The sequence below is a fragment of the Suricata suricatta genome, chromosome 4, assembly GCF_006229205.1.
Source record: "Suricata suricatta isolate VVHF042 chromosome 4, meerkat_22Aug2017_6uvM2_HiC, whole genome shotgun sequence".
Classification (NCBI taxonomy): domain Eukaryota; kingdom Metazoa; phylum Chordata; class Mammalia; order Carnivora; family Herpestidae; genus Suricata; species Suricata suricatta.
The window spans coordinates 131,864,472-131,887,885 of record NC_043703.1 but is presented as its reverse complement, the minus strand read 5'-3'; the positions used below and the strand labels follow the sequence as shown (position 1 = coordinate 131,887,885).

At 35.7% G+C, this 23,414-nt stretch overlaps 1 protein-coding gene across 3 annotated transcripts in view; it reads left to right on the top strand.

Moving 5' to 3' along the window:
• EML4 (EMAP like 4) overlaps positions 1–23,414 on the top strand; it is a 152,368-nt gene that overhangs the window by 26,851 nt on the left and 102,103 nt on the right. The gene's annotated exons all lie outside the window — the stretch shown is intronic.

Genomic DNA, 23,414 nt, shown 5'->3' with positions numbered 1-23,414 from the left:
GTAACTGTATTCCTTGTTAAAAATTTGGTCCAAAGAAGAATTTGGACTCTTAACCCCATCAAATTAGAAGCTCGTACTCCTCCCCTTCCTAAGAGGGAGCATAAGTTTGTGGAGTACAGAGAAACTGGGAAAATCTTCTGTAACCTGCCCCTGAAGGAAAGAGAAGGGAAGTCCCATTTTTTATAGAGATTAGTATGAGTGCGTCTCTACTTTGAAAAAATAAATTACACTTATTATATATACTGTTTTTGTAGGCAATAGAATAAATCCATAAAAGAGCTGTGCAAGAATCTGTGAAAAGCAGCCATGCTAGAAGAATCTGAGTAAATGTTGGCTTAAGAAAGTAAATTGGGTCTTTTTAACTTATTAATAGAAAAATGATTGATGGTGAAGAAAACCCAAAATAGGTAAATGTAGGCAATAAAATAATAAGTCCTCTTTTGCCAGCAAGTGATAACAGTTCTGTTTGCAAAGATATATTTAAGGTATCTACGTAACCAAATGTATTTTTTTTTAATTTTTAATGTTTTTTATTTATTTTTGAGAGACAGAGAGGGACAGCTTGAGCAGGGGAGGGTCAGACAGAGAGGGAGACACAGAATCCAAAGCAGGTCCAGGCTCTGAGCTAGCTGTCAGCACAGAGTCTGATGTGGGGCTCGAACCCATGAACCGTGAGATCATGACCTGAGCCAAAGCCAGAAGCTTAACTAACTGAGCCACCCAGGTGCCCCAATAATGTATTTTTTAATGAAAATTCCCAACAGTAAATTAAAAACAGTAGACTTTAGAAAGAAAGGAAGGTGTATAATGTAAATGCAACACAAATTGTAGAGCTTTTCTATAAATAAGTAGTTTTAAATATCTAGGAAACATATTTTACCTTGAGAAATAAAAATTTGAAAGTAATCATTTACTGGCACTTCAGAAGAAACCAGTGAGCATATATCAGAATAGTGAATAAATGTCATTTAAGCCATTAAGTGTATCATTAGCTATCGACAACATTACAGTTCTGGAAATAATTCAAGAAGTGCCCATTTCCCTCTCCCCACCCCCAACCTCCTTTAGCCAGGATTTGTAAGATTGAATTAGAGGAATAATATATGTGCTTGTAGTTTGAATATGTGTTATATGTACTTATATTAGCATAGTGGTTAAGAGTCCGGGCTCTAGAGAGAGTCACAGTGCGAGTATAAATCCTGGCCCCCTCAATTACTATTTTATGTCCTCAGGTTATTTAATGTTCTGTGTCTCATTTGTGAAATGAGGATAAAACTTTTATCTAGTTTATAGGGTTGTTGTGATGATTAAATTAGGCTATTAGTGACTTTAGTGGAACTGTAGAGACCATTATGCTACATGGTAGGTGGTGAATGGAGAGTGAAAATGTTGGAACAAGGCAGCTTACTCCTTACCAGAGCTTTATTCTGGGAGCTAGTGGGGGGTGGGGGGGTTGGGCATCTGACTTAAAATTAAGCATGGATTCTTTGAGTTGATAGAGATGTGAATATATTTATATGCTGAAAGCAAATGACCAGTAAATAGGTTAAATGTGAGACAGGCAGGACATGTATAACGGACATACAGTCCCTACAGATGGTGGTAGGGGTGCACTGAGAGAGGATTAGTATTTAACCAAAGACACTATTTCATTGAGTTTGGAGAAAAGGATGTAAAGATGCTAATATTGAGAGTATTCTTCCTGAAGTCTGCTGTTTTCTTTTTTTTTTCCAATGTTTTATTTATTTTTGATACAGAGAGAGACAGAGCATGAGAGGGGGAGGGGCAGAGAGAGAAGGAGACACAGAGTCAGAAGCAGGCTCCAGGCTCTGAGCTAGCTGTCAGCACAGAGCCTGATGCGGGGCTCGAACCCACGAACGTGAGATCTGACCTGAGCTGAAGTTGGAGGCTTAACTGACTGAGCCACCCAGGCGCCCTGCTGTTTTCTTTTGAAAGAAGAAGTGAGGACACATTTTTTTATTCTTTTTTTTTTTTCTTTATTCTTTGGAGAGAGAGGGCGGGAAGGAAGAAGTATATGAGCAGGGGAGAGGAGCAGAGGGAAAAAGAATCTTAAGCAGACTCCACGTTCAGCATGGAGCCTGATGCAGGGCTTGATCCCAATACCCTGGGATCATGACCTGAGCTGAAATCAAGAGTTGGATGCTCAACTGGCTGAGCCATCCAGGTGCCCACAGTGCCGACACATTCTTAAAGTACGAGAAGTGGTGGAGTTGAAAGCTGGAAGGGAATTGTGAAGATTTGAAATAGTTACTGAGGTTAATGGGAGTAGGAGTTGACTTGGGAAATGTAGAGACGCAGGTGAGTTTGATGGCTGTGGATTTGGTGGTGACCTCTATGTTGAGTATCCCCCATGCCTACTCTGTCTGCAGTATGCTAGTAATGGAAGGACAAAACTTTAGAGAGGAGAATGGTGTGAAAAAAGCTAGAGACCAAAGTTGAAGATAATACAGTGAGAGTGGTTGAAGGATGTATCTTGGGTACCTAGGCTGGATAGGGAAAGGATTGAAGCCAAGAGAAAGCTTACAGGTAGGGAGAAAACGGAGGAGCATAATACCAAAGTTCCATGAGGTTTAAAAAAAGTGTGAAAGAGCTGAAGGGTAAGAACGCGAGTTATAGGCCACAGTAATGAATTTTAAGATTTCAGATGTTTAACTGTTTTGGGTGATAAGGTCCAGAGTGGTCACAGAGGTGGATCATATGGGTGTTGGAGATAAAGACATTGTAGTTGGGTATCTTCTCCTTAAGGAGAGCAGCTATAGGTTGTTCACGTGGATCTGAAAGTCACTCAGATTGATGATGACCAAAAAGGCAAGGGAGATAGTAAAACATTAAAATTCTTTGTAAGTTGGGGAGTGACGGGGAAGTTGGTTGATGATAGTAATGAAGGTTAGTTAGGTAGAGCCTAGTTCAAGTAAAGGAAAAAAGTTAACAAGACACTTTCAGAGTAATCATACGTGGTGGGGTGGGGAGATAAAATGCTGTTATCTCCTAGTCTGTTGTATGAGAGGTTAGAGAGTAAAGTAGAGTGAGGTCCTCTAAGGGGTCTAGGGACTTTTATTTATAAAAGAAAAGTAGCATTGGAAAGGAAAGTAACCTTTCAGGAGAGAAGATGGGTGGGAAAGAGGAGGAATCAAGCTTAGGGAATCTAAGGTCTGTCATTTACTAGTCACATGGTGAATGTGTTAGGGAAACAAAAGTCATCTGTATTGTTGTGGAAGCATGGAAGGAGACCATTTTTACAAAGTAGTGGCAACTGTTACATGGAACACCTTTTGTGCCAGGCTCAAAAAAACAATTTTGATAGGGTATCATTTCTTAATAAGATGAACAATGGCTGGGAAGATACGGTTGCTAGTATTTAGAATAGAAATGCCAGCATTGTGTAGACATGAGTAAGGAAATAAGTATTTCAAAGGTAACTGCTTATGGCCCTTGCTATACACTAAGCTAGAAACAATAATCTTTTGTGAATTCAGTGTAAATGCTTATGTTCATAAGTGTTAATTTGTGGTTGTCAAGGCAAATTTCATTTCTTTATTCAAATATGTTATTTGTTGGTCACACCTTTTTTGCTTGAATTCTCTCTCAATTGAAAAGATGATTTCAGAAATTGTGGCTCTAATTCAGACTCACACTTTGTAGAGACAACAATCCTCAAATTCAGCAGTTTGGCTCTAAATATCATAACATTTCTAAATCCATACCTAAAGGATCATTTTAAATTTTTCTTTTTTGGCATTTTTAGTGTTTTTGCAGACACTCATATAATAATATTGGCATGCCTGTTATTCAATCTTTTGTGGGAGAAAATAGCACATAAAGCAAAAGACTGAAATTTCCCGTGCTTTGCAGGGGAGAGAGGCAGCAAATGATGGCCCACTCAAAACTACCACTGTGTAGTCTTTTAGTCCAGGTCGTTGCCACCCCTTTTCTCCATGGATTGCCTGGTGGTTCCCTAGGGATGGTCCAGATGAAGGAAGTGAATTACATCCTCTAATTACTGACTGGAATAGCAACATGGCAGTGGTATGTAGTGCTTCCCTAAATTCCCAAGTTTGGAAGACCATGGTCTTTAGATTTGTGTATGACTTAATTTAAAATTTGAAGTCCATGTAAATTTCCTATTAAGTGAAGAATACTTGTATTTTTTTTTAAAATATTTATTCGTTTTTTTTGAGAGAGAGAGAGACACACATGACCAGCGTGAGTGGGGGTGGGACAGAGAGAGAGAGAGAGGGAGATACAGAATCTGAAGCAGGCTCCAGGCTCTGAGATATCAGCACAGAGCACGACATGGGGCTTGAACTCACGAACCATGAGATCATGACCTGAGCCAAAGTTGGATGCTTAACCAGCTGAGCCACCCAGGCACCCTGTGGAATACCTGTATTCTGATTTCCATCAGTAGAGTTGAATTTCTGAAGATTTTGTGATCTATGCTAATTTTCAGCTTGTTTTTCTTGGCCACAGGCTACCTAGGAATTGTAACTGTGAAAGCATTTCCATCAAAATGTAGCAATTTAATAAAACAAATATGTAATTTGAGTAACATATATTGAACACATCTCTGTATCAGGTTCTGCTCCAAGTTCTTTCTATATATTGACTCATTTAATCTCATAGTAAGCTTATGAAGGAGTTAGTATTATTATCCCCACTTTATAGATGAGGAACCTATGTCTTAGGCTCAATAACTTGCTCAGGGTCATATAGCTGGGCTCAGGGTATGTCAATTTTTAAGTTGGTTTATGAAGTTAAAACCCAATAAATAGTTATTTATGGCTATTAAATCTTTAAAAACTTAAAATAGTATGATATAACACTTTCCAATAAGTATCATTTAAAGATAAGTTTATTTTTGGGGCCCCTGGGTGGCTCGGTTAGTTGAGCATATGACTTTGGCTCTGGTCGTGATCTCATGGTTTATGGGTTTGAGCCTGGCATTGGGCTCTTTGCAGACAGTTCAGACCCTGGATCTTGTTTGGATTCCATGCCTCCCCCTCTCTGCCCTTTTCCTAGTCATGTGCGTTCTTTCTCTTTCTCTCTCTCTCTCTCTCTCAAAAAAAATAAACATTTTTAAAAATTATAAAATAGGGGTGCCTGGATGGCTCAGTTGGTTAAGTGTCCAACTTAAGCTCAGGTCATGAAATCATGGCTTGTGAGTTCGGGCCCCACATCAAGCTCTGTGCTGACAGCTCAGAGCTTGGAGCCTGCTTTGGATTCTGTGTCTCCCTCTCTCTCTGCCCCTCCTCTGCTCACCCTCTTTCTTTCTCTCTCTGTCTCATAAATAAACATTAAATCTTTTAAAAAATTATATAATAAAGGTAAGTTTATTTTTTTTCTTTGTAGCCCAATAGACATAATTTATCTTTCTTTGGTAGTCCTTTTTTTACCATAGGATCTGAAATGAAAACATTTTGAATCTATATTATATACAGTACAGTTTGTCTGAACTTGAATAAATTTGGTTTGTCATTATTAAACAAACCAAATGTCTTAACATAGCTGTAATTAAAGTTAATATAACACAGGTCACTTGAACATTATGTAGATTTTACTTGTATTATAATGAATGGTATCATTGCCTGTAGAAATAGTTATACAGGATGGCCATAAAGTCTAGAATCACAGATTAATATAAACTCCTTTTATGTATATTTATGTGTGGAAAGGAAAGTAACCTTTCAGGAGAGAAGATGGGTGGAAAAGAGGAGGAATCAAGCTGTAGCCACCTTGTATTTTTTAAAGGTCTTTATTGCGTGTTTTGTTGTGATTTTTATTTCCTGGAGCTAGAGAGGGAAAAAATTAGAACAAGGATAAGTGCTGTACTTTTGTGCTGTGTAATATAGTAAGAAGAAGGCCTGGACCCCAATAGTTTGGTAAGGAAAGATTCCCCTACAACTCTGTGTGATGATGAGAATAATAAAAATGTAAGAACATTCTCTAATATTTGTCCTTACTCTATATCGGGTATCGTGCTAAGCACTTTACATGTGTTTATCCGTTTTAATCCTTGTAACTGTCTTCTGAGGTAGATACTATTTCTGTCTTTTAAAAATTTAGAAATCTGAGTTTTAGAGCCATTTAGTGACTGGACAAGCTATGTAACTAGTGGCATATATAGATCTTGAATCTAGGTTGGTCTGATTTCAGTGCCTAAGGCTTAATCTCTTATCTACTGTGCTATATGGCAAGTATTGGCAAACCTTTTCTGTAAGTGGCCACATAGTAAATATATCAGGCTTTGTGGGCCAAATGGTCTCTGGAAGAATTATTCAACTCTGTTGTTTTTATAAAGAAGCCACACAATACCTAGAAGAATGGGTGGGGCACCATTCTGATAAAACTTTATTTATGGACACAGTTTTATATAATTATCATGTGTCCTGAAATACTCTTCTTTGAATTTGTTTTTCAGCTATTTAAAAATGTAAAAAAATAATTCCTGTTTTCCTGGTCCTACAAAAACAGGTGGTGGGACTGGATTTCACTTCTGGGCAGTAGTTGCTGACCCCTGCTGAATGGCTTGCTATAATTGTTCTTTTCCCACCAAGGATAACAGAAATGGAGAATTTTTCGAACAGTCTTTTACAGTAATCTAGTATTGTTAGGGACAGGTACAAGTTAGCAGTAAACGTAGATAAATGTTCTTTTGAACAGATAGTCATGAAATGCTCAGATTATGAGAACCTTTAATATTATACTTCTTCCTGTTACCACACCCTATGCTTATAGAAATCATAAATATTCAACTCAGTTATTCCTATTAAATTGCTATTTTGTTTTATAATCATCAAAAAACTACTTTGATTCTAGGCCTTTTCCTTTGGTGTATTAGGTGCTGAGGTAATTTGATTCTTCTAAGGGGAAGGGTGTTGGAAATATAATGAAGGGTTCTCAAAAAAGATGATTCATACAGAATTTACAAAATTGGCATCTTAGATTACGATTTGTCATTTATAAACTTGACCCTGTAGTATGAATTCAGTGTAAGTTTGGCTTATGTGCAACAAAAAATACTTCCAGATGTGATCACTGATACATGATTCTGAATTAAAATGCTTAATGAAAACTTTGTGTTGACAGATCAACACTAATAAAATAAAAATCTATCCCTATACCTAATGAAGTTTATGAGAAAATATTTGCATTTTAATATTTCATAGGTAAAAGAGATATACTACATAAAACTAAATTAATTAAAATAATTTTTTTTCCTTATGTTTTTTATTTATTTTTGAGAGAGAGAGATAGCACCAGCAGGGGAGGGTCAGAGATAGAGGGAGATACAGAATCCGAAGCAGCCTCCAGGCTTTGAGCTAGCTGTCAGCACAGAGCCCGATGTGCGGCTCAAACCCACGAACTATGAGATCATGACCTGAGCCGAAGCCGGAAGCTTAACCAACTGAGCCACCAAGGCGCCCCATAATTTCTGTTTGAACAATACCAGTTATAACAGTGTCAGTGGTGTTGATTTAAATGGTCCTTTTTAAGGACTATATGGTTGGTGCTAAGTCAGCTTCCCTGGCTTGCCTGACTCCCAAATAAGCATTTAATAAATGTTTGGTATTAAATTGTGTTTGGTAAGCCCTGGATCAGCAGGCATTCAAATAGAGGAAGCAAAAGATTCATTAGCACAAAAGGAAAAGGTTCTTTTTAGGAATTGTCAAGTTGAGTGAATCAGATTATAGACAGAAATGTAGAAATTATTTGTATTAATAATAATATGTCAAAATCATTTAGTGGTTGGCTCTTGCCTATAGTATGAAATCTAATTTTCTTCAGGGTAGAATTCAATGCTCTCCATGATTTGGCTCCAGCCTTCCTTTCTGGCCCTGGCTTTCATTCTCCCATGTTAACAGACTGTGTAGTCCATCTCTATTACGCATTCATTTATCTACAGATATTCTCCTTTGGAATGTTCTTTCTCTTTTCTGTTTAGGCAGGTTTTACTTAGATTTCAAGACCTGAATCTAGGGGCGCCTGGGTGGCTCAGTTAGTTAAGCATCCGGCTTGGCTCAGATCATGATCTCAAATCGTGGGTTCAAGCCCCACATCAGGCTCTGTGCTGACAGCTAGCTCAGAGCCTGGAGCCTGCTTCGGATTCTGTATCTCCCTCTCTCTCTCTCCGCCCCCTCCCCTGCTCGCACAGTCTCTGTCTCTCAAAAATAAATAAAAAACAAAATAATTTTTTAATTGGTTGAAAGAAAAGAGATCAGAATAACTGATCATTAAAAAAAGAGAAAAAAGACCTGAATCTAGTGTCTTTTCTTTCTGTGGGACCATTCTTGTCCATCATGACCTTTTTTTCCTCTAAATTCCTAGCACTTCATTGCTTCTGTCACTCATTTGATAGCTACTCTTATCCTATTTTATGACATTTCTTATGAAAAATATTGGATATTTGCTTTTGTCACTCCAGCTAAGTGGAAACTCCTTGAGAATAGAGACCGTATGTTGTACTTGTGTCTCCATTGTACTTGTTTTTGATATATTTAGAACTTGGGAGAAAAGTAAAAACTTCATGAATTCCATGTTTGTGTGTACGGAAGTGTTTCTAAAATGCATTATTTCTCTTATTCTCTTTAACTTTTTTATTTTGCAACAATTTCAAATATACGGAAAAGAACCACTGAATATTCTTCATGCAGATTCACACTTGTTAACATTGTGCCACATATGCTTTATTGTTCTTTCTCTACATACATCTTTTTCCTACTGAACCATTTGAAAGTAAGTTGCAAATATAATCCTTTAGACCTAAATACCTCAACGAACATTTCTTAATTATAAGGGTATTCGCTTACACAACTATAGAACAGTGATCAGAATCAGGAAATGTGTGCATACTATTTTAAATCTGTAGACCTTATTAAAATGTTACCAGTTCTGTATAGCATTTTTTTTCTGTTCCAATTCAGGATCATTCATTGCATTTAAATTTTTATGTATCTTGGGGCACCTAAGTGGCTCAGTCAGTGAAGCTCAGGTCGTGATCTCACAGTTTGTGAGTTTGAGCTGCACCTCAGGCTGTCTGCTGTCAGTGTAGAGCCCATTTTGGATCCCCTGTCTCCCTCTCTCTGTGTGCCCCCCGCCCCCCTTCCCGACTCACTTTTTCTGGAACTAAACCATTCTTGGGTCTTTGTTTTCTTCTTCTGACATTAAGATTTTGAAGATTACCAGCCATTTATTTTATAGGATGTCTGCCAATTTGGGTTTATCTGATAACTGTATCTTGATTGGATTTAGGATGTGCATTTTTGGGCATGTATACCATGAGTGATACTGTGCATTTTTTGGCATGTATACCATGAGTGATATTGTGTCCTTAGAGTGCATCATATAAGGAACAAATGCTAGATATTTGTTATATTGTTTGTCATGTTTTCTTTGATCATTTTCATAAAGTGGTCCTTTTCTTAAGAGAGCCTAAGGGCTCTCCTATGGTGGAGCTATTTAATATAAGACACATTTGAGGGCATTACTTGCATTAACTTGAGGGATATCAACTTCTGTAATTTAGCAAATAATAAAATTTGAATCTTCACAGTGAATTATAACAGTCAACTGGTGGATTTGAATAGAATAGTGATCAAGACAGGCCTGGGCATTTATCCAAATACATACAAATGATTATATAAAGTTATAGTAATCAAAAAAGTGTGGTGTTGGCAGTTGAATAAACAGGGGAAATATTTTTTAAAAGAACAGACTTAAATATATAAAGTATTTGGCATATGATGAAGGTCACATTTCAAATTAATGGAAGAGGATTAATGAATTATGTTTGGGAAAAATAGTTAGAACAATTAGGTATCCCATTTAGCTGCAGAAACCCAGAATCTTTTCTAGCTAGTTTGAGCAGAAAGGAATTTATTGCATGGTACTAAATGACAAAATCATTAAGGGGACTGGATGAGAGGTGTGGGAGAAGACTATATATAGGTTGTACTTCTAGGAGTCTGCTTTGTGATGGCAATTCAGATTTCTGGTTCATCTCTTCTTCAGTGGAAGATACAAATTACATTTGTCTACCATTTTGGTTTTCAACCCATGTTTGTATTTATTCCATTTATTCTTTCCACTCACCCTGGGAGGGAAGTCTTATTTTATCTTCTGAATAGAGAGTTATTGATTTAAGAAAACTGGTAAATGATAGAGTGGAGATTCAGATTTTGAAGTAAACATTCATTTTCATACTGGTTTTGAAACTTAGGTAGTTTTGTCTCACATCATTTAGAACCAGCATTTTTTGATGTACTGATTTTTATAATAAAAGAACTAAATTTTCTCTTTAAGATTTTGTATTTGGATTGTTAAATGTTCTTTTTACAGTGTATTTATTTTGGAAGCCTATTTCCTTTCTTTTTTATTACAAAACTAAAACAGATTCAGAAAAAACATACAAATGCATAGCTCAGTAAATTATTATGAAGTGAATGGCCTTGTAACCTCAGTCCAGAATAAGAAATAGAACTTTGTCAGCCACTCCAGAAGCTCCTTCATAATGTGCATCCCAATTACGGTCTGTTCCCTCTAAACTTACCTCTCAATTCTGACTTTTTAGTACTGTCATCCTTCTTTATCAGCAGGGGGTAGGTTCTAAGTCCCCCAGTGGATTTCTGAAACCATGAACAGCACCAAACCGTATATATACTATGTTTTTTCTAGTATATACAATCATACTGTACATGACTACTAGATGGGTACCATATACAGCATGGGTTTGCTGGTCGAAGGGATGATTCTCATTCCCGGCTGGTCAAAGTAGGAAGGCCCGATTTATCATCAGGCTACTCAGAATGGTGCGTAATATAAAATTTATGAATTGTTTATTTCTGGAATTTTCCATTTACTATTTCAAACGATGTTTGTGGTAACAAACTGCAGAAAGCAAAACTGCAGATAAGGTGGAAACTAATCACTTCCTTTTTTTCCTTATGATTTTATCTCTTAGTGTCTGTTGCTAGACACTAGAGTTTGGTCTTACTCCTTTTTTTAATTACTTAAAATACATCTTTATTATGATTTGATTGTAAAAAGTGAGAAATTACAATAATAAAAATATAATCACTAATAAAAGCAGTTATTTGGCAACTCAAGACCGTACATAGCTAAAAACATGAAGTAATTTTAGACACTTATACTTAGTTTTTATGTGGCTTTTTTTTTACACAAATACCATAAAACAGAAGAGTACCTTAACTTTCTTTCAATATCCATCTTTTTCCAAATTATGTGTTATATTCCTCCTTATAATGATTGACATTTATACAGAGCTATACAGTTTATAAAGCAGTTATTATGATCTGATTTAATCCTCACAACAGTCTTGTGGTATAGGTATATTCTTTCCATTTTATGGATGAGGAAATGCTATAACTAGTATGCAGTGAGTTGATTAGACTTTGTGAAAACCTTGTTTTTTCCAAAACGTTTCCTTGAAAGTGTTCGTTTTCCAAACTTTAGTCATTGAGTACTACCTTAATTATATTTTTCATTCCACTACACCTGGTACTATTTTACTTAATAATTTTATTTAGAATGACTTTTTAAAATTGGTACACTATTAGAACAGTTTTAAAGAGTTCCCACATTCCCCCAGTCTCCCTTACAGCTTCTCCTGTTACTAACATTTTATATTAGTATGCTACAGTTGTTACAAGTAACAAATCAGTGTTGATACATTATTACTAACTGAAGTCTATCAGGTTTCTTTAGTTTTTAAATCTATTGTTCTTTTTCTGTTCCAGGATCACACCCAGTTATCATGTCTACTTAGGTTCTTCTTGACTGTGACAGTGTCTCAGTTTTTCCTTGTTTTTGATGACCTTGACAATCTTGAGGATTTGGTTGCATATATTATAGGATGTCCTTGTCTGATGTTTCTCATGATTAGACCAAGATTATAGGTTGGGAGAGGAAGACCACAAAGATATAAGTACCATTTTCATAACACCATACATACCTACATATATACATGGGAACATGTGTACCTAATAGTAATGTGATTTATAACCTGATATGGACCTCAGTCACTTGGCTCAGGTAGTGCTTGTTAGATCTCTGCTGTAAAATTGTTCCTTCCCACCCTTCCATACTATATTCTTCGGAAGGGAGTCATTATGCACAACCCACACTTAAGGAATTGGGATCTACCTCTTTGAAGTCAGTGTATCTGCCTAATTTATTTGGAATTCTATCCAGGACATTGTCCTTTCTCCTACATAACTTAATATATTCTATCATATCAGTATGGACTCATGGGTATTTTATACTTTAGGTTATAATCCATTACTACTTAATTTTGTTGCTTAGATTGTTTCAACTTTGACCATTGAGAGCTCTTTCAGTGGCTCTTGTGTTCTTTGACATACCCCCTTCATTTTATTTTTTTGAGAACATCTTTACTTTCTACACTATAAAATGACCTAGATTTAGATAAGTTTATTTTAAAATAAAATTTTATATCACTCAATAGAAAATTGTGTAAAGGAAAATTCTTAAGTTTATCTTAAATGAATTATGTTTAAATATTGGGGTGGTGTTAGGTATTAAAAACTGAAACTTTCTCCTTGAAGTAATTAAAAGAAGGGCATGTAAACTCTTTCATACTCTCATATACTTCATACATTAGAGCAGTGCTGCTTTTTCCTCACAACTACAGTACAACGATTTTTTTTTTTTATTCAGTACTTACTGGGATGTCTATATGTGCTTGATGTACCTATCATAGTAGGTACTATGGGAGATTAAAAAGTATGAAATATTATCTATCACGAAGAGGCTGACAGCTATATTTGGTTAATAGTCTACAAGAACGATTGAAAAAAGTCCAACTGCTACACATTAAGTACTAAATGGGAGAGGTGAGGCTTACAAGAGTTAAGGAAGAAAAGGTTCTGTATTGAATAAAAGGAAGAACTTCTTGGAGGTGAGACCTATAGAGGGATCCTAAAGGTGGGTGAAGTCATTTCAGACCCAGACAAAGTCAGCATTATCTGCAGAACAGTGAGGAAATTGGCTTGGGTAGAATCTTATGCTGTTATATACTTGAGTAATTTGAAAATAATATGAACCAGTGGATAAATTCACTTTGTCTTTTGTAACAGAGTTTAAAGTCATTGCTTTATGTATGACATGCCTGAAGGGGTTAGTTCTAATTATTCAAGGATTTGGATATTTTAAATCTGCAAATAAAATATTATTAGAGACCTTCAAATCTTTATCTTTCCATGGAGGTTTCTCATTGAAACAATGAAATTTAATTTAAGGTGTTTAACTTTGTTCCTATTACTGTAGTAATGTGTTGCCAATGTTCTACCCTTGGTAGGTAATATAAGCAGACTGGTAGCAAACAGTAATATTTTCTTCCTAGATATACAATAACCCACTTTAAAATGGTATGTAAACATACATAATGGCTTTCCTTGGTTACTATGGTACTTGATTACTTTAGACCTTTTTGATCATCTGTTAAGATTGTAATGTTTTTTTTGTGGTGTTAACTTCTTAATGAAAAAATTTTAATTTATTATAAATTTTGTTTACAGAGTAACATATGGTGTTTGAAAATTGATTAGAAATCATTCTGTATGGCTCTTGTATGTGGCTTCTTTTGCTCAGCATTATATTTGCAAGATTTTTAGAGTTTTAGTTTGTTCATTTCCATTGCTATGTGGAATTCCTTTGTATAAATACACAATTGATTTATGTGGTCTCCTATTGTAAAGAAAAAAAAAAGATAAATTGAACTACATTAAAGTTAAGAAATTGTGATAGCTTTTTAATCTCCAGGGATTGAATCTTTCCAATTTGTACTTTTATATATTGTTGAGGCTTCAAGTTACAAATGGATGCTTCAGTTTAGTCAAACTAGTCTAATGTCTCCCTTTTTTCTTCCTGCCTTTACTGGATGAAAGGAATAGTTTGATCATTTCAGTAGCACGCAGAAATTCTAGTAACATACATGTAAAAGAAATAGAAGACTAATAAAGGAAGTAATTTAATAACTTCTAAATTTTTAGTTCTAAGACATGTAAGAATTACAGTTTTAATTCATACAGCTAGTTAGAAGGGATTTTTTCTTTTTCTTAAAACTAGTATAAACTTAGGGTATTGATGACTATGTTGTTATTTAGGTGTGCCTACTCACATAATTAAAATTGATAAGCTGAATATAGGATTTTAAAAAATATTTACTCCATCAGTGTTTATCAAATGCCTATTATGTGTGTAGTCCTAGAACTTTGGGGTTTTGGGGGGTTTTTTTGGTTTGTTTTTTGTTCTTTGTTTTGCCTGTATCAAGTATTGTGTTAAATGATAGGTAACACACAAGTTTGTGATCTGTAAAATTTTCCCCAGCAAATAAATGAAAACCAAACCTCAGAAGCTTATAACATTTTCCCATTTAGGTTCAGTTCATGCTCTACTCTTTAATAAGGCAACAACTTAGGAGGGAGTTGCAGATCATTAACAGAATGTCAGGCAATAGATTTAATATGAATTTAAATAGCAAAAATTATATCTGACACTTCTATAAATATCACACAAAATGTAAAAAATGAATGGTTTAAGAAATGGTCTTAGGGGCATCTGGGTGGCTCAGTTGGTTAGGCGTCCAGCTTTGGCTCAGGTCATGATCTCGCAGTTCGTGGGTTCGAGCCCCGCGTCGGGCTCTGTGCTGATGGCTAGCTCAGAGCCTGGAGCCTGCTTCGGATTCTGTGTCTTTCTCTCTCTCTGACCCTCCCCTGCTCTCATTGTCTCTGTCTCTCAAAAACAAATAAAAGCCATTAAAAAAAATTAAAAAAGAAATGGTCTTAAACTTTAATGGATATTTGGCATAATGTTTTCTATTTGTGGCTTAGCTGAGTTTTTAAAATACAATGGAATTTGTGTATTTGAATAGTTAGCAGAGATAATTCCTATTTAGCCTTTTAAAATCTTTTTATCCTTTCCTTCCAAGCCTCGAGTTTAGAGTTCTTTTTTATTTTTCAGTTAATTGAGAATGGATCAGTTTATACCTAAATAATTATTGTTTAAGGTACCTTATTTATCTATTCTGGTTTTTTTTAATTACTCAAAATTTAGTGGCTTAAAACAGCAGTCATGTTATATTTCACATTACTGTGGGTCAGAAATTTGGGCAGAGCTTAGATCAGGCAGTTCTTCTCCATTGTCACTTGGTAATACTCGACCAGAAGGTCAGACAGTTTTACTTGTCTGGTACCTGTCTGGATGGCTGGCAGGCTGGACTTAGCTAGGAATGTCAAAGTGAGCACGTATACGTGACCTCTCCAGCATGGTGGTTTAGAGTTGTTAGACTTCTTAAATGGCAGCTTAGTACTTTAAAAGAAAGAAACCACCAAAGTTTTAGAATCTGCAAGGCTTATTAATATCTAGTCTTTAAAGTTATGTAGGTTTTTTGGTCAAAAGCAAGTCATAGAGCCAGCCCAAATTCAAAGGACAGGGCTACCCAAGGGCATGATTACTGCAGCGTGCCAGGAGTCAACTTTGGAGACTAGCCATGCTACATGGATGTAAGAATCTATTACTTCAAATAGTATATACAAAAATTAATTTTTTAACAGAATAGTATTCATGTAATTCAAGCTGATTTTCATAAAACTCAGCTACTGTAATACTTTTATTTCCCTACACAACTTCCAGCGTACTCTGCAATTTATATTTTCCTGTAGAAGTGTGTGTACTTCAGATATTTTTTCTGTTTTATTATGACAGACGTTTAATATACAGAAAAGAAGAATTTACAGTGAACACCTGTTTATCCACCACTTAGATTCTGTAATTAACATTTTGCTATAATTGGGTTTTCCCATGTTTATCCATCAGTGTCTTATTTCTGATGAATTTGAAAGTAAGTTGCAGATAATCAGATATAGATTTAAATTACTTTTCTTTCTGATCCTTTTACCTTGAAAGATAGTCAGAAAATGTAAAGAATTCCTATTAGTATATCTTATCTGAGAACTTATCTGCTCAGAACTTTTCAACCTGCTTTATGTAATGTCACCTATCCAGTCAGACTTTGGTTTAGCTTTTCACAGCTTTTAAAAAAATTTTTTTTAATTTTTTTCATGTTTTATTTCTTTTTGAGAGAGACAAAGACAGACAAAATGTGAGGGGCAGAGAAAACATAGAATCCGAAGCAGGCTCCAAAGCTCTGTTGTCAGCACAGAGCCAACGTTGGGCTTGAACCCATGAACCGTGATATCATCCCTGAGCCAAAGTCGATGCTCAACCAACTGAACCACCCCTTTTTAATGTTTGTTTATTTTTGAGAGAATGAGACAAGAGTGTGAGCAGGCTAGGGGCAGAGAGAGAGGGAGACATAGAATCCAAGCAGGCTCCAGGCTCTGAGCGGTCAGCACAGAGCCCAGGGCAAGGCTCTAACTCTTGAACAGGGAGAGCATGACCTGAGCTGAAGTTGGACACCCAACTGAGCTGAACCACCCAGGTGCCCCAGTTTTTCACAACTCTTAACTCCTGATAGTCCCACTAAGATCTTCAGAAGAAAAAGAGGAATCTTTCTTTTTTTTAATTGTAAAAACAATCATCCACAACCCCAGCATAAGCACAATTATTAATGTTTCCTGTTCTTTTTCATTTCATGTATTTTTATAATAACTGCTAGTGTATATAAAAATCTTTATTAAAATGTGTGAAGTGTTCAGATTATTATATAATCTGATAATGAGAATTAGATATTTAATTGAATGGCAGGACCACTGTTTTTAACCATGAACAAATAAGTTGCTTTCCAATTGAGGAAAGCTATTGAACCCAGTGGCATGCTATTGCTTATTGCCTGAAATTGGTTGGTTATATGTATAGTTTATCACCGTATCTCTGATTCACACAACCATAAGAGTTGAAACTGAAGAAAAACAAAGAAGTTGACTTTAGTTCTGTATCAAGAACAGATAAAGAAGTTAGAAAAAAAAAGTTATATCAACTTTGATGAAACATTTCTGCTAAGTAAAGTTTCATTTTTACCAGTACTTTGACAAATATTCTCAGAGTTGAGTAAATTTCCTATTTAAAGTTTAGGGGCGCCTGGGTGGCTCAGTCGGTTAAACCTCTGACTTCGGCTCAGGTCAGATCGCACATTCGTGGGTTCGAGCCCTGCGTCAGGCTCTGTGCTGTCAGCTAGCTCAGAGCCTGGAGCCTGCTTCCGGTTCTGTGTCTCCTTCTCTCTCTGCCCCTCCCCCTCTCATGCTCTGTCTCTGTATCAAAAATAAATAAAACATTAAAAAATTAAAAAAAAAATAAAGTTGAAGCATAGTAGAAGCCTTTGGTGTCAAGTAGGAGGACTAGATATGTGTATTATATTTACTCTGAATTTTATTCCTACTTGCTGTATAACTCTTCTGGATTCTAAAAAGCATTAGCGGTGTACTACCACTTTGGTAATGTAAAGTATACTTACATAAGTGCTGGTTTCATAATTTTTTCTTAGCTTGAGCATAATTAGCTAGAGAAACCTCGTCAAACAAATTGAATTCTATAATTGTAGTGATACAGAGTCTTATAGAAGATAGTTTTTGAGTCCTACAGTGATACAGAATTATACTTAATCCATCAAGGCCATTAGTTGAATCTCTTGTTTTATTAATAGATTTTTCAGAGAAAGCAGTTCTTGATTGTCAAGATTCATTTTTCCTAGAATTAAACTTTATTGTAAAAAAAAAAAACCCATCTAACCTACATTCTTTGTATTCTATAGTGAGTATATTTCATCTTGTTTGGCCCTCTGTGGAAACAGATGGTTACTATTTTTCATATAGTAACTTTAGATATTTGAAACCTAACATTTATCTTTTAGGCTTCACGGTGCTTGAATTAAGTTATTTACGTAATACAGACCTAAACAGAGCTTTCTGCCCATGAAAAAGATGCACTCGGGACGTTTGGTCATGTTTGTGTCTGCATATATTCATTGTCTTACTGAGTAGTTAAGTAACTTGAATTAAATTGCTTGATTGCTACACTGGTGGGAGCCTATGTCCAAGTATCAGATCTGTCAACAAATGTTACAGCAGAATGAATGGAGAAAAAAATGATCTGGATTTGATCTGACTTTTGAATATATAGATTTACTTTGGGGAAGACAAAGGGAATTTGATCTGGACTCTGTTCATTCGATTTTTAGAAAATTCCTATAATGTTAAGTTGATCCTGGGATGATTTTATGGGTCTGAGTCAGATGTGGGGAGGTTGTATCATCCTCTACACCGTGGGCTTTAGGACATCCCATGTACTCTGCACTTCAGAATTACTACTCGTATCTCCTGAGTTGATCTGAAGAGAATAGAAGGGTATAGGAAAGGAGAATTAAATTTGTCATATCATATTTACTTGGTGTCAGCCTTTCATACCTGGTTCCTGTCTAAATAGCACAATGAAATTCCATACTAGAAGTACATGGGTGCTCTTTTAAATTTTGAGGATACTTTACTTTGACAATAAGAATATAGGAGTTTTGGATTTAACCAGTAAAATGTAATGGCTTTGCCTTTGTTTTTTCAAAGTCAATGAAAACTTTAAAAAAAATTTAATATAGGTAAAATGCAATTTGGTAATGTATTTTTCTAAAACTTTCCTGAGACACATTGGCCTAGTTTATCAGTGACATCAATTACACATTGATGGCTCTTGGCAATAAGGAATTCACAATGAACTTAGGAGAATTTGAAGCCAAGAAGTTGAGTTGTAGATCTTGAATTGATTACTTTTAACAGAAATCCGATTTGTTAAAGAGCCCATTTTCATAAGGAAATAGATGAAAAGCTTTTCAGAAGACTTTCAAGTTTTGCACATCTTTAACTTGCCTCAGTTTTTAAAAATAATGTTTTAATGTTATTTAGTTTTGAGAGAGCGAGCGAGCAGGGGAGGGGGGAGGGGGGAGGTTGCAGACAGAGGATCCAAAGTGCACTCTGTGCTGACAGCAGAGCTGATATGGGGCTTGAACTCACAAGCAGTCATGACCTGAGTGAAGTTGGACACTCCAGGCACTCTTAACTTGCTTTAGTTTTTGTAAGGTTAAAGCAGCGGAGTGAGAAAGTCACAAAACAGAGAGACTGGGAAAAGAGATCAGAGCACACTTTATTAAAGAGCCCTAGGGCGAAGTTCCGTAGTTCAGAGGGAACGAGCAAGGGAAGTCGCAGAGACAATACAGAAAACTGAGGTCAGGAGCACCTGGGTGGCTCAGTCAGTTAAGCATCCGGCTTCGGCTCAGGTCATGATCTCATGGTTTGTGGGTTCGAGCCCCGCATCGGGCTCTGTGCTGACTGCTAGCTCAGAGCCTGGAGCCTGCTTCCGATTCTGTATCTCTCTCTCTCTATGACCCTTCCCTGCTCGCACTCTGTCTCTCAAAAATAATACAATTTAAAAAAGCATTTAAAGAAAATGAGGTCAGAAATAAATGTAAAAAAGCCTTTATTGGGAGCATTCTCTGGCAGGTTCCCTGGTCAAGACAGGATGGAAAGCCTACAACGTGCGGAAAGTTCCAAAATGGTGGTCAGTCGGCCATCTTGGTATTGTTCAGCGGGACGGTCTGTCGGCCATCTTGGTGTTGTTTGGCAGGGAAGTCCTGGAATGGCGGTCTGTCGGCCATCTTGATGTTCCTTTCCCGGAGCCCTCCAAACCTATCAGTTTTTATATTTGATTTTTTTTTCAATTTTCACAAATTAAAAAATAACATTTAATTTAACAAAGTTTAAAAATATATATATGTAGTATGTGTTTATTGTTTGGATTTTTGCTTTGTTTTGGTACTGGAGCATTTATTTGAAACTTTGTGGCCAGAGGTAACTGCTTCGTAATTTCTATTAAAAGAAGGGTTTAGAGGTGACAATTTGTGGGGGGGGGGGAGCGGTGGTAATGAGGGATGTTGTGAAAATATGTTTTGAGGCTTCTTTCAAGTAATTATATTATTTTCACTCATGTTCTAGATCAAAGTAGCAGAGTTCTCTAAAAATGATCTTATTTACATGTAATTTTATATCACCCATATAATTGAAAAAATATCAGGTGTCCATATCAAATACATAGTTTGCCAATTGAAAGAAGTTGCTCTTTGAGTTCCTTTGATAAAGAGGCTGGTAGAGATAAAGTGAATGGGGAGGATAAAGCTACTCATTAGCTCCATCACTGGCAGAAATGTATTTTACTACTTTATTTTTGTTGCCACTGCCTTATTTACGCTGCCATTACCTCTGACCTGCATGGCTCTCACAACCTCTTATCTGTTACATAGCTTCTAGTCTTATCTCTCTCAAGCCGTTTCTTTGCCTTAAATCCATCCTCCATTTAGCCACCAGTGGATGAGCTGCTTAAATTGAAGATTTCATCAGGCCGCTCGCTGGCTGCCCTCCAAGACAGTATTCTTCAGAGTGAAGTGTGTAAAATGATTTATTGCTGGTATAGGAAAAAAATACTAGAACTTTTGTAATTACTTTTAAGCCTAAAATAGAAGAAAAATTAAACCTTACCAATACCTAATAGAACAATTAACATGCTCACTCAGTCCGTCAGTTCTCTGTCACCTAAGGAGGGATGGGAGTTCCACACTGCAGAAGATTGAGTGGAGCTCTCTTTCATTTGCTCTCCGTGTGTTGCATTATTTGCCATTTACTTGTACTTTAAGTATATTTATATATTATCTGATTCTCATAAAATAGATAAAGTGACTTAAAAAAGATTTCTTTGAAGAAACCAAGATTTAAGTTAATAATCACAGGAGAAAAAGAAGAAATGGCACAGCAGATCTTTTTTTTATTTTGTTAAAATTCTTTTTCAGACACAGTACAGGTTTAAAATTAGTGATCCAGTCAGGTTTGATAAGAAATCATCTCCTCAAAGTCAAAATTACTGAGATGACTTGTTTGAAATAAGTTTGAATCTTTCCCTAAATACATATATTGTGCCTTAAAATGTTAATGATAGAAAAATAAAAAAATAGTTTGTCAAATCTTAATATTCACCACTCTAGGCCTGCATAAAATTTAAATATTATAAGCATCTTGGCGATTGCATCTCAAAGGGAAAATAAGGCAATGTATGGCAGTGTGTGAAAGTAACAAAATGTTATAACACCAAGATCAGTATACTTGCTTCACTTGGAAGAAATAAGTATGCTATTTTCCAGCACCCATACATACACCAAACTCTAATAAAAGTATAAAGCTGTTGCTGTTATTAGCAAGACATCTAAGATATTTATTTTTATCCATATTTTCCAGATTTCTGTTTTTTTACATGTTTTATAATGTTCATAACAATAGCACATAATACATGTAACATATACTGAGGGTGTGCACTCCACATTTAAAAACCTTTTATTGCCATTTAATACATGTAGTCATAATCCAGGTTAAAAGAGAGCATACCCAGTACCCCAGAAGACCCTACACCTTTCCTTATGCTTCTCCCAATTATTACTTCCCTCATATCTCCAAAAATAACTATCTTGATTTCTGACGAGAAATACAGTTTCACCTGTTTTTGTACTTTATGTTAAGTGGGATCATAAAATATAAACTCTTTTGTGTTCAGTTTCTTTTGCTTAGTACTGTTTGAGATTCATCCATGTTGTTGTATGTAGCTGTAGTTCATTGAATATTCTTGCTGAATGATACTGTTATAGGAATATGCCACAAATTGTTCTAATATTGATGGAGTTGACTTGTTTCCAATGTCTATTACAGATAATATTGCTCTGATTCCTATATATATTTTTTGGTACACATATGTATATATTTCTATTGAGTATAATCCAGGGACTGGAATGCTGAGTTGTAGGGAATGTGTTTATCACACTTTAATAGATAATGCCAAATAGTTTTCCATACTGGCTGTACTAGTATATAGTTCCATCAGCAGTTCAAGGAGTTTGTCGTGTTCCATATCTTCACCAACACTAGGTATTGTTAGTCTTTTTTAATTTAAGCCATCCAGTGAATGGGTAGTGGTATTTTATTATGGTTTCAAATTGCGTTTTCTTGATTACCAATAAGGTTGAGTACCTTTTCATATATTTATTGGCCAATTGGATGTCCTCTTTTTTAAAGTTTCTATGCAACTCTTTATTCATTTTTGTATCTGATGACTCTTCTTTTTCTGGTTTATTTATCAGTATTCTCTGTATATTCAGGATATGAGCCCTTTGTCAGTTATGTTCCAACTGCTTTCTCCTGTTCTGCCTTGCCCATTCACTCTTAATAGTATCTTTTTATAATAAACATTCTCAATTTTAAGGTTGGTCCCACTGTTAATCTTTTCCTTTATCAATAGTGATTTCTGTATCTTGTTTATCTTCTAAAAGCTTTATTGTTTTGTCTTTCACAGTTAGATCTGGAATTGATTTTTGTATATGCTGTTAGGTAAGGGTCAGGTTTCATTTCCCCCCATATTCAGATCCACTTGACCCAGCATTATTTATTGGCATGGGTCTCGTTTCCCTGGCTCTCTAAAGTGCTGCCTTTGGTCTATATATGAGTATGCTTAATTTTTCAGTTCTAAGGGTTTATTTGTCTATCTTTGTCTTAATTATTATAGTTTCATAATAAGTCCTGGTATGTAGTAGAGCAGGTGCACCTATATTTTTCCTTTCGTTCAAAGGGTTTTACTTACTCTTGACCTTTTGCTTTTCTGTATAAACTTTAGAATAAGCTAACCAAATTCCATCCACACGAACCCATGCATGCACAAACATACACAAAGTGTTGGATTTTTTTCCATACTTCATTGAATTACTAAATGAGGGTAAAAGTGGAATATTTTCATTGAGTCTTCAATCCATGAATTTGGTATATTTATCTAATTATTTAGGTCTTTAATTTTTCTCAACATTTACTAGTTTTATGTGCAGAGGTCTTGAACAAAGTTTTATTATTTTTATTAACAGGTTTTATTTTTAGTACTCTTGTAAATGATATTTTTTAAAACCATTGTTTTTCTGTTTGTTGCTAGGATAGAGTAATATAGTTGATTTTGTGTATTGACCTGTATCCATCAAGTTTGCTAAGCTTACTATTCTAATCAGCTGTCTGTATATTTTTGATATTTTTATATACATAATCATGTTGTCTGTGAATGATAGTTTTCTTTTTTTCTAATCTTTACCCGCCTCCATGACCATCACCCCCCGTCCCCTTTCCCTCTCCCTCTCCAGCCCTCAGTTTATTTTCAGTATTTAAGAGTCTCTCATGATTTGCCTCACTCCCTCTCACTAACCCATTTCCCCCCCTTGCCCTTCCTATGGTCCCCTGTTAGGTTTCTCCTGATAGGCCTATGAGTGAAAACATATGGTATCTTTCCTTCTCTTCCTGACTTATTTTGCTCAGCATGATGAGATCCATCCACTTTGCTAC